The sequence below is a fragment of the Lathyrus oleraceus genome, chromosome 2 (genome assembly GCF_024323335.1).
Source record: "Lathyrus oleraceus cultivar Zhongwan6 chromosome 2, CAAS_Psat_ZW6_1.0, whole genome shotgun sequence".
Classification (NCBI taxonomy): domain Eukaryota; kingdom Viridiplantae; phylum Streptophyta; class Magnoliopsida; order Fabales; family Fabaceae; genus Lathyrus; species Lathyrus oleraceus.
The window spans coordinates 221417683-221428993 of NC_066580.1; the positions used below are offsets into that span (position 1 = coordinate 221417683).

An 11311-nucleotide genomic window follows, 5' to 3' on the forward strand; every position below is an offset into this window, starting at 1 on the left:
TTGTCTTTCGCGCCCGATTCCAGGGGCAAGTGGACTCCAAACTATGAAGGTCCATATGTTGTTAAGAGAGGCTTTTCAGGCGGTGCTTTGATACTTACAACTATGGATAGGGAGGATTTCACTCGTCCTGTGAATTCAGATGCAGTCAAGAAATACTTCGCCTAAAAATAAAAACAGAATAGCTCGCTAAGTTGAAAACCTGAAAGGGCGACTTAGGCAAAAATGAGCGTCTCGGTGGATTTGAAAACCCGAAAGGGCGATCCAGGCAAAAGTTAAAGACATAAAAATTAATATGTATCCCGCTAGATTGAATACCTCACCCTGGGGAAATCTAGGCAAAAATTAGGGATTTGGCAAGTAATTGCATCCTGACAAGACTTTGTTCTACAAGCTGTCATCTATCAAAGATTCTCGCTCAGTCATCGTCAACTGAAGCTTCAAATACATCGGATTCAGAGTTGGTGGAGAAATGGTCATTATGTTCAATGTAGCCCTTTTCCAATATATATCACCAATTTCAAATTTGTAAAAATCTATTGAGTCTTGCCATTTGCAGACTACCATTCCATCAAATAAATTTGAGCCTTTATCCAAATGTCTTGCCATTTGCAGAAAAGTCATTGTTTTAAAATAAATTTTTCATAAAATGTTTTAAACAAAGTGAACATTCACAATGACAAAAGGATACTTGGGATGTCTTCAGTGCTCTCCCAAAGATGGTATGATTCCTAAAAGGGTAAGACATTTGTCCATATTCTCAGCATGCTTGTATCCTCTTCTTTTGCCTTTCAGGTTGTTTCCTCCGTTGGCACAAAAGAAAGTTGTACTCCCACCAAATCCCAGGAGGTTTGGGAGTTCTGAGTGTGATCTCAATCTTCTAGTTCCCCCATTGAGTCTGGATTTAGCATTTGTGTTATCAATCATATGGTTGTCATCCCTTATGTGGATTGACCTAAAATCCCTTATAGATTGATAAATTGAATATGCTAATCTTTCTGACGGAGTCAATTCCCCACTTCGAGTGAGAAATTCCCCTCCAGCAATTTCTCTCCTCGACCATCCTCAACAGGGTTAATCCCACTCTTACTCACCAGTATGGTTATCATCAGAGTATCTCCAGCATTTGCCTGGTCAGAGCCTGTTTGCGGTTTCCTCCCGAGCAGAGTGGTTGATGAAATGTTTATCTTTCCTTCAGCAAAGTAATGTCCCTTCCTCTTCAGCAGATGTGATTTCTTCAGTAGTACAATATAGGGTGACACGGGAACCTTTTGATTGTTGGTTGTTCCCCACAAAGTTCCATCTTCCCCTCTGATAATTTCCCTAGTAAATTTGTTTCCTACGGCGGATCTTATCCGTGTGTTGATCATGTCCCCAGCTGGAGTGGCTCATTCTCCTTACATACAGAGATCTTTGTTTCCTGGTATCTCTTGCCCCCATCAGATTGGATGTTCTTCAGCGGGCCTGGCTTTCTCTCTCGAGATGTAGTACCAGATGTTTGTCCTTTGATTTCTGGACTAGTTTGTGTTAGATATGTCTGTTTTGTCAGCATTCGTCATACATAAACCACGCATATATGCATAATTTTTAACATTCAAATATTCATGTCGCATTATTTGCCATAAATACCTTTGTTTGATGTCTCCTTCCATTCGGTGATACATATTTCACCTAGCAGATGTTTGTGTCTGATCTCCCCATGTAGAGTCAGCCCCATAACCAGAAAGTGTTTAATCTTTCCTCCATATTCCCCACTGAGTTATGTCCTCGTGGATGATTGTTGTTTCTGTTTCCTCCCAACACATATATTGGGATGGAGTCCCCCCTGAGTTATATCCTCATAAGGATGAGTCTTGTTTCATCGTGTCCCTCTAGTTTATTCCTAGATTGGCTTCTTGTGTTTTTCCCTACACTTCCCCGTAGTTTAGATGAATGATTGCTTAGTAACCAGTAATTGTCCATCTTTTCCCCGACGGAGTCTGTGGTTTTCTACCCTTATACCAGTAGTTGTAAACCCCATTTTTATCCCTTTGCAGAGTTAATCTTATTTTGTTCATCCTAACCGATGACGGACTCTTCCGTGGTTTTCTACCTAGTATTGGTAGATTTAATCCCCTCTTGGACGGTTATCTTTATCCAATATTCGGTATGGACAATCCTTCACCTTTTGAGTATATCTCCCAATAGCCGAGGATATATCTCTTGGGTAATTGCTCTGATAAAGAAATTTATCCCTAGCGAGTCATCTTTCATTTACCCCCTTGGTTGGTAATGATTGTTTCTCCCTTTGATTGGTCATCATTTTATACCTAGTATTCGGTATTCCATGCGAGTATGTTATCTACATTCTGACGGTAATAGATAATATATCTCATGCGCTCTTTGGTCGAAGTCTTTTGCTCTTCCCCAGTCGAGTAAGATTCGTACCCCCTTTTTTTTGTGGAGTCGAATGCCCATCCTGTAATTGAGTTTGCTTTTTAGCCCTCCTTTCGGATGATGAGTGTCTTGGAAATATTCCCCAATTCACGTTTGGTTGGTCACTTTTTATATGCCCAGTAACGGGTATCCCTGGTGTTCCTTCCCTTCTGCTCCCTATTATGACTTTTGTCCCCTGTGGAGTCAGATTTCCTGAGTCGAAATACACCTTTTCAGGTCTTCCTCAGATGTTTTGGATGTTTGATATCTCTCACCCTTAGACCGATCTTAGATATTCGTTCTCCCTGAGCGTGTTGTTCTCTCACCCTTATACTAGTGTTGCGATCACATGTCTCCTTGAGCTTATTACCTAGTAGTCGGTAATACCTCATCCTGTTGTTTCCTCATATGAGTCCTGTTGGTACACTCCCCAGCGAAATCCCTTAGTGGATTTTCCCCATCTGAGTCCGGATTGTCATCCGAAGTATCCTTTGTGGATAGTTTTACTGTATTGGCGTTCTCCCCGATACATGCATCTTTATTGTCAACTCGAGTCCTTCCATTGATTTATTTTCATGGAATTTTTCTCGTGTCTCCCACCAAGCCTTAAGTCGTTACCTGCTCACACATTTTATTCCCTTTCTTATCCCCACTAGAGTCCCCAGAGTCTCTGTCCCATGGAGTGTATTACTCATATGGATTGTCAGTTTCTCCTGATTTCTTTTCTCGTTGTGGACACATATCTCCACAGAATATTACCTTTTGAATACATACATTTGCATCATGAGGTCTCTTAGGGACCAAAATTCGTCTCTTTGTTATTATTTAAGCCCATTCTACCTCGTCGAGACGAAGATTTTAACCTTCATATCTCCGGCTAGAATGACCTTAAATAGGGGCATCTGTAAGACCCCAATTTTGACCCTAAGATCCCTCATGGCATCATAACATTGCATTTACATTGCCTCAAGGATCATAAGCATCTTAGCTCCTTACCTTTGGGGTGGGATCTCTTGTGAGTTGGTTTGAGATCACCAAGCATACTTGAATTGTATATTATTGCTTTTCTAACCAAAAGCACAAAATATGTCTCTAACATCTCTTGTTTGTAGTTTGAGCAATCACAAGGTCTAAAGCTTCTAGGAGATCCTATGTGCATTGATATGGCCAAGAGAAGATGAAAGCAAGCATGGAAATGGTTCCCAAATATCTCATCCATCAAATAGGCCTCCCAAGTATCTCAATTCATCATTTTGATCAAAGCAAATCAAAGGGCTTGAGGCTTGTTTCCCAAGGAAACTCTAATTCATCTGTTCATCAATTGTGCCTTGCTCATGAAGCAACCTCAACCCATGGTCAAATACAATCAAGGGAAGCTCTTTCAATCATAATTTCATGCATATTTCAACTTATTTGAGTGTCCTCAATCATCAATTCATCAAGATATGAGGGTTGAACTTGAGAAGTTGATCAGTCAATTCATCTGACTATTTTGAAATACACTGAAACCTAACATTTTATATGTTTGGCAAATGGAGGTGACCCCAAGAGAAAACATGTTCTTAAGGACTATATGAACAACTTTAATGTTCATCAAAAATTTATTTGAAGCTTGGAAGGTCATCATCCATTCCAAGACATTATAGGTCATTTTAACTGAAACCCTAATTTTGGGTCAACTTCCCAAGGACATAACTCCTTCATTTTTCATAATTTTGAGGTGAGATTAAATGCATTGGAAATCTTAAGATGTCTACTTCAAATGTTATGTTGAGAAAAATTTCAAAATCTCAAAATAAATACATGTGATAATGCAAAACATTATAGTTCACTTTGGACCAAATGCATTGAAATGTGAAAAAGTCCAACTTCAAGTGCCCATAACGTCTTCATCAAAAATCCAAATGATGCAAAATTTGAGTCAAAATTGATTGTCTTGAAAAGATATACAACTTTTATGTTGAATATTTTGTCATTTGGAGCTTGTGTCATTGACACAGAAGGGCTTGAACTTTGGCCAATTTTGAAAATCTCACATATGCATGTTTTGTACCATACACTTCATGACCAATTTTCATCAATTTCCAAGGCCCAAATGGAGTTTTGATCAACATAACAAATGATCCTTATGCAATAAGCTTTCCAACCATTACTCATGAGGTGGTGATCCTATTTTTAGCATGGCATTTTCGAAGGCTTGAATATTATAGTGCATTTTTTTAAAATCATTTAAATTGCCTTGCATGAGCTGCTACTACTAAATTTGCACGTCCATTTTGCTTGCATTATGCATTAGCTTTCAATTCCAGTTGGAATTGGGCCCTCCATGCGCCTGTACAAGCCCATGCATGGAGGCCCTTTCCATTCATGCAAACTTTTGTTCATGCATATCAGGTGATTTCTCCTATAAATACCATGCATATGCTCTTCATTTCTTCAACCTTAAGGCGCCTCAATTGCTGCTAAACTGAAATCCTAGCCATCACTAAAGGAACTAATTCATTTTTCTTCAAATTTTTCAGATCTGAATTTTGATTTCATTGATCAATTTTCAGATCTCAAAGATCCTAAACCTTCTCTCTTTGATCTATAGTATCAACTGTAAGCATTAGCATCCAGGATTGTGACTCAAAGCCTTGCAAATCAAAGGTTTACTTCAACTGTTATTTGCTTCGAATCAGCTTGCGTAGTGTTTGATTTTCATTATTGTTGTGTGATCTGAAGTCCTCTGCATAAAGGCAACATGGATATGCTTTCAATTTTTAAAAATCATGAAGTTCATATGAACACCAAAGATTTTCGACTTCTGATTTCTCTCAACATAGAGATCTAGAATGGATTTGAGTGGTACAGGGGTGATGTACATCACCCCAGCTTTCGATTGATGCTTGGATCGTGCCTTTTGGTTACCTTTTTTTCTCTGCAATTTTTGGACATGGCCAGAAGTTGGCGGGGAAGACGGTGGCGCTGGCCACCGTCTGGTCTCCAGATCAGATCAGAACCATCCATTGCTTTTTCCAGATTCAATCATACACGTCCATTGTTATGACTTATTTAATGGCTTGGTGTGTCACGTTTGACCAGCGTGTATGGTGAACACACACTTCTTAGTCGTGTGATGATCCACGTCAATTAATGAATCACCATCAGACGGCTCACGCTTTTTCCAATTTCTATTTTCTGTTTTTATTTTCATTTTTATTATTTTAATTGCATTTCATTTTAAAAATTCACATCTCTCTCATTATTGGTCCAAAAATTATGGGATCAATTTCATTCTTCTCGTTTTAATTTTTACTTTCTAAAAATGATTTTTAATTTTTTTAATTTTGTTATTTGATATTTTTTAGTAATTTTCTCTTTTCTGGTTATTTTTAATTCATTTAAAATAGTTTTTGATATTCAAAAAATACAAAAATATTTTTCTAACCTCTTTGAATGATGATAGATCTATGAAAATTATTCTCATTAATTTATTAATTGATTTGAGATTTATTTGAGATTTTAACTCAAGTAGGTTATTTTATTGCATTTTTAATTGATTTAAAATAGTTTCTGACTTTTAAAAATGCTGAAAATTTTTGTCAAACTTTGTTTGACCTTGTTGAACTTGTGATAATTCACTTGGACTTTTCAAAGTTAATTTGAAGTGAGTTTGAAGTTTGACCTTTCTTTATTATTTTAATTCAAGTTTTATTTTAATATTAAAAAATGTCAAAAATATTTTATTTGTTTCTTGACTTCTAATTTTCATTTTGCTTCTGTTTTCTATTGTTTGACCTTGATCTTCTCTATCTTTGGTCAATACTTGTTGATTAGTACATACCATTTCCATTAATGCACTTTAATTCTTCATCTTCTTCTTCTTCTTTTCTCTTTTTGATCAATGAGTTAAAGATTGGTGGTTAGCATTGATACATGGAGGTTTAATCTTCTTTGATTCAAATATAATTCATCTTGATCATGGATCAAGTGAATGGCTTTGCATTAAGGATAGGTTGCTGCCTTGCATCCCTAACCTTTCATAACTACCCATTTCACCAAAATAACACTTACATCCCCAGCAGCTGCCTTGCACGAAAGCTACTTTGTTCACCCTATATCTCAGTGAAGAATTTCTTCGTGACCTATCTTCAAATTTCATTTGTTCCCGGTGGGCAAATTTTTCGATATTTTAGTATTTAATCCTCTCCTAGCTTGAACGTCGGGAAGTTGTTACTATTCATACATTCAGGTTTAAGGAGATTAAATAGGGGCAGTTGTCATACCCCAAAATCCACCCTACCTGTCACAAGTTCATCTAGGTCACTAACCCTAAGCATTTGCATATCCTGATCATAACACACTCCATTTGCATTTGAAAAAGTATAATCATGATTCAAGGGTTTTTTATAACACATGGCATCAAATAGGTGGTATACATTTAAGATCGAGATTCATCTGGTCATTCATGGAGCTTCATCGGTTCGCCCAATTCATCAGAAGTCTACTGGTTCATCGGTTAAGACTCATTCAAGATGTAACAACTGCTTGATTAAGTATCATTTGGTTGACTTTAAATGATTGGACTTCAAGTCTTGGAACTTGGCATGTTTTATTTGGTTTAAGAACGTTGGGCTTCTCAGTCATATCCATATTCATTCCACAATAAAACCAACATTTCGACCTAAGTTGATTTTTGATCAACTGTTGACTTTTTGGTCAACCAATTGACCAAAGTCAACCTTCTAACCAAGATTCGTTTTTCATCATCTTCCTATTTTTTACGCCAATTCCTCTTTTTTGGTTTAAGCCCAATAGTCATTCAATTGTCCAATCTAATTTCAAACCCATTTGTTTCTAAACCCAATTAAATCCACATTTTAAATCTAATCAAGTTTTAATCCACATCCATAACAATTTTCCATTTTTTATCCACATCCATGTAGATATCCAATTGATATCCCATATCCGCATTGTAAATACCATATTTAATCCAATCCATACAAAATCCACTTCTAATTCATAACTAAATTACCCAAATCCAATCTTATTCATTTAAATCATTCACCATTCTAAACCTTGGTCATTAAGTTATTAGTCTCATATTTCCGTCTCATGCCTAAATCAATAAATCATCCATGTTCATTTTCAATACAAAAAAACCATTTTTAATACAAAACCATTTTGATACATAACTATTTGAAACCAATTTCCAAAACTCTCATTCCGTACATAAATCATACACCTAAAAAAGGTTCATTTCAAATTACATTGTTACGATCATTTTTAAACCAATATTGCATTTCAATTCCAACTTAATCATTTCATTTCCAGTTTATATACCCCAATTCCAAGCTACAATAAAATTACAACATTCATTCTCCCAAGGAATTCATCTCACGTACGCTTAATTGGGATACATAGGCAAATGATCTTGTTCTCAAATCTTCAATACAAACCATTAGTACATGAGTGTTACCACAAGAAATTAGTAAGGCATGTTGAAGGCGTAATTAATGAAAGAGCCTTATGGATTTAAGGATTATACCTCATCAAGGGGATGTTTGAAAGAAAAATTGAGTCCAAGATAAGCCAGAGTTGGGAAAACCACAAGTTACCAGAAGAGGAAATCGACGGAAGAAGCAAATTGGGTCAAAATCCGTTCTGTCGAGTAAACCAGAGATTGGGACTTAAGAAGTTCTTGATTGTATCGGACACATAGGGGATGGTGTCGACATAAGTACCTGAGGGGGATAAGTTTGAAATTCAAAATGACTAGCAGTTATAAGGAGAACGAGTGCCAAAGATATGGAGCGGTTTTTAGATCGTGTAGCACGACGTCTGTCTACAGACAGTTATTTTTGGAGTAGTTTTGCCTGTAGACAGTCTCTTTAGTTCATTATAAATAGGGGATCCCACAGAGGACTCCGGTGTGTTCACTTTGTACCAAAATCACTTGTAAAAAACTTCACATTCCAAGCGTGAGGAAGCAAGAGTTTTGAAGGGTGCTATGTACGTGAATCACCACATTTACTTCAATGCAATTTCCCTATTTTTCCATTGTTCCTGTTGAACGCTTTGTTTTAATTTCGTTTACGTTTGAATTGTCCTTTTATGTTGTCGTCTACGCCATCGACACTTATTCTATCACGATAATAGAATTCACCAAAAGCGTGTTCGTTGTGTATGTCTTTTGAAGGTTATAGTGTTGTCGGTCACGAATCACCCAGAGTCTATAGCATCATCATTTTGTGTGGAAAAACCTTTGCTTGTTCAATATTTTATCAGAAGCCGTTTCTCACAAAGTTAATAGTCCCCCGAATTGAACGAGTTACCTAATTACATTAGCACATATCTTAGGATCAACTGGTCGAGATCCTGCAAGTAACCCTTAGTTTTAGGCTTAGGGAGGACCAGCGATTGTTTACCAATTTCCACGGTAAATAATGAGCAAATGATACAACTTAAGGCAAAAAGTATGTACTTATTACTGGCTTGATTCAATTCTTGTGTGCTTATCATTGATTACATCGCAGGCCAAAATAGCACCATCCTAGTAATTTATCTAACAAGTGTTCTAGCTCACCACAAACAAAAGCAAGTTTTGCAAAATATAAGCCATATTTTGTCCAACATCTATAAAACTAATATTTCTATTCAAAATTACATACACCAACACATTCAATAACTACAAAATCACAATCACTTCACATTAGAGACAGATGGACATTCTTCTAACTCTGGACCTAAAGAGCCGGCGCCTGCTGCCAATTAAGCAATTAAGAATTTGTCCGATGAGTTTTTCCTCAATTAACATTGACAAAAGTACCTCAATTGAAAACCTGATATAGCCAAGCCATCAAAACCAAATAAGGAATTAATCCAATTGACTTTAACAGAAACTAACAATTTTTACTATAACAAACCAAATACACTTCCTACTAACTATAACTAATAATCATAACAGAATTAATAACCACCTGATTTGGCTTCTCCCAAAAGCATAACAGAACTATTTCTAACCGGCAACTGAGACATTTCCACGAACTGTTATAACAAAACTCCTCCAACCGAATTTTCAACTCCATTAAACTCTCTAAGAACCTTCACTTCATAACACAACCGGAATGAAGGAACTTCGACCTCCATATAACGAGTTCCATTCTTTCCTAGCAAGAACATAACAGAGTTTTCTAACTTCCTAAACCACCTTCCAAAACCGACATGGAACCGTAATGGAACTGGAACTGAGATCTTCGAATCGTCATCTCCAACAGAACCTTGATCAAAACCTTGAATCCAATCTCACCTAAAGAACTTCAAGAAGGACTTCCATCAACGGACTTCAATTCTGAACCACCCCTTTATAACCTTCAGACCCAACTCCTCAATCGATAACAGAATGGGAACCGGGATCCAATTTTCTAAGGCTGACAGTCACTAGCAGAACCGTCCAACAGAATCTTCCCCGAAACGGAATTCCCTTAACCACCCCAACTTCAACCTCATAAGAACTTCTCCCATCAACTCAATACCAAACCTGCATAGAAAGCTAGCATGTAACAGAAATCAGTTAGGAAGGATCCCAAAGCCTCCATCAGAATGAATATCCAACTTTCTAATAGAATTTTCTTAACAAACTCTAACTGAATAACTAACCTATAACAGAAAGGTAACAAACCTGACAGGATTTTCCCTCTAGCAGCATAACGGTAATAGGATGGAACCGAAACCACCATATGAGAACCATCCATAATCTTCAGGATTTCCTTCCAATCGCTTTTTTCACTCTGCATAAGAAATAACTTCTTCAACACCCTTCTTCGCTCTGCAACCTATATAAAGACCTGCAGAAAACCAACAAAGAGGATTTTTACTCAACCTTTCTCCACCCTCCTCTTCGTCCATAACAACCTTATTCACCCTTCATCACCTTTCACCCTGCAGAAAGGAATCTCCAACCATTAGCCCCAACCAGCATTCAACCACAATCACAACACATCAGCACAAAGAAAAATAAGAACACAGAAAGAGAAGCAGAGAAAGCTGCAAGTAGGACGCAGAAGGGAAGGAAGAAGAGGAAACACACCGGATTTCCAAGGAGAGGGTTCCGCGCGTCACCGTCGGTCATCACCGATACTTCGACGAACGCGATGTCTTCACGCCTCACCAGAGAACAACAACGACCATTCAATACTCCTCACGCATCAATAATAATCCGGCTCTCTTCAACCTTGAACACACGAACGAGTCAAGAACGCAACACCACACGACTCACGAAACTGGTAGGCCATTTCTTCCTTCTTGATTCTTTTTCATTTCACGCGCAAGCAAAATAGCATCGTTGAATTCTATTTATGTACCGATCACATCTCGATGTTGGATTTCTCTGTGGAGTCGGTTGCGTTTTTGGTTCTTCGATGAAGGGAGAAACCGAGGTCTTGGATTCTTCTTTGAGGTTCACGGTAGTGGGCGCGAAACTGAAGAGTGCGGGATCGAAATTCTTCGTGAGCTAATTTTCCGTTTTGACCTAAGGATTTTAATTGAGGGAGAAAGCATGGAGTCAGGCTTCGCTCATAGTCGCACGCGTATGGTTTTTGGTATCGGCATAACCGACGGAAACATGTGGAACCCGGTGGGCTCCGATTGATCCCAAAGAAAACGTTTGACCCAGTTTGCCAGAGACATCATTGTGGAGCTTGGGCCCATGGCCCAAGCGTTCCTCACCCTGTACCTCCCTTCAATCCGTTTTACCCCCAAGCTGGCCCATGTTCTTGCTAATTCCATTAAACTTTGATTAATCAGTACCTAATTATTTTTAAATCTAGTTTTTTGTTAACCTTAGCGTTGTTTGTTGATCTTGATAGAATTAGGATTGATTCTTAGTTATAGAGATTTAGGAACCAACATTTTAGTG

At 37.7% G+C, this 11311-nt stretch overlaps 1 long non-coding RNA gene across 3 annotated transcripts; it reads right to left on the bottom strand.

Moving 5' to 3' along the window:
• Positions 1–8858: 8858 nt before the first annotated feature.
• On the bottom strand, positions 8859–11069 carry LOC127118954 (uncharacterized). Of its 3 annotated transcripts, none has more exons than XR_007802467.1 (4): positions 10484–11069; positions 10054–10335; positions 9375–9946; positions 8859–9236 (listed from the first exon to the last, which is right to left on the bottom strand). It is a non-coding gene; the product is annotated as an uncharacterized LOC127118954 (long non-coding RNA). The 3 variants fall into 3 exon arrangements; XR_007802466.1 differs by having other exon boundaries at positions 9375–9934; positions 10076–10335; positions 10484–11064; XR_007802465.1 differs by having other exon boundaries at positions 10076–10335; positions 10484–11063.
• Positions 11070–11311: the final 242 nt, after the last annotated feature.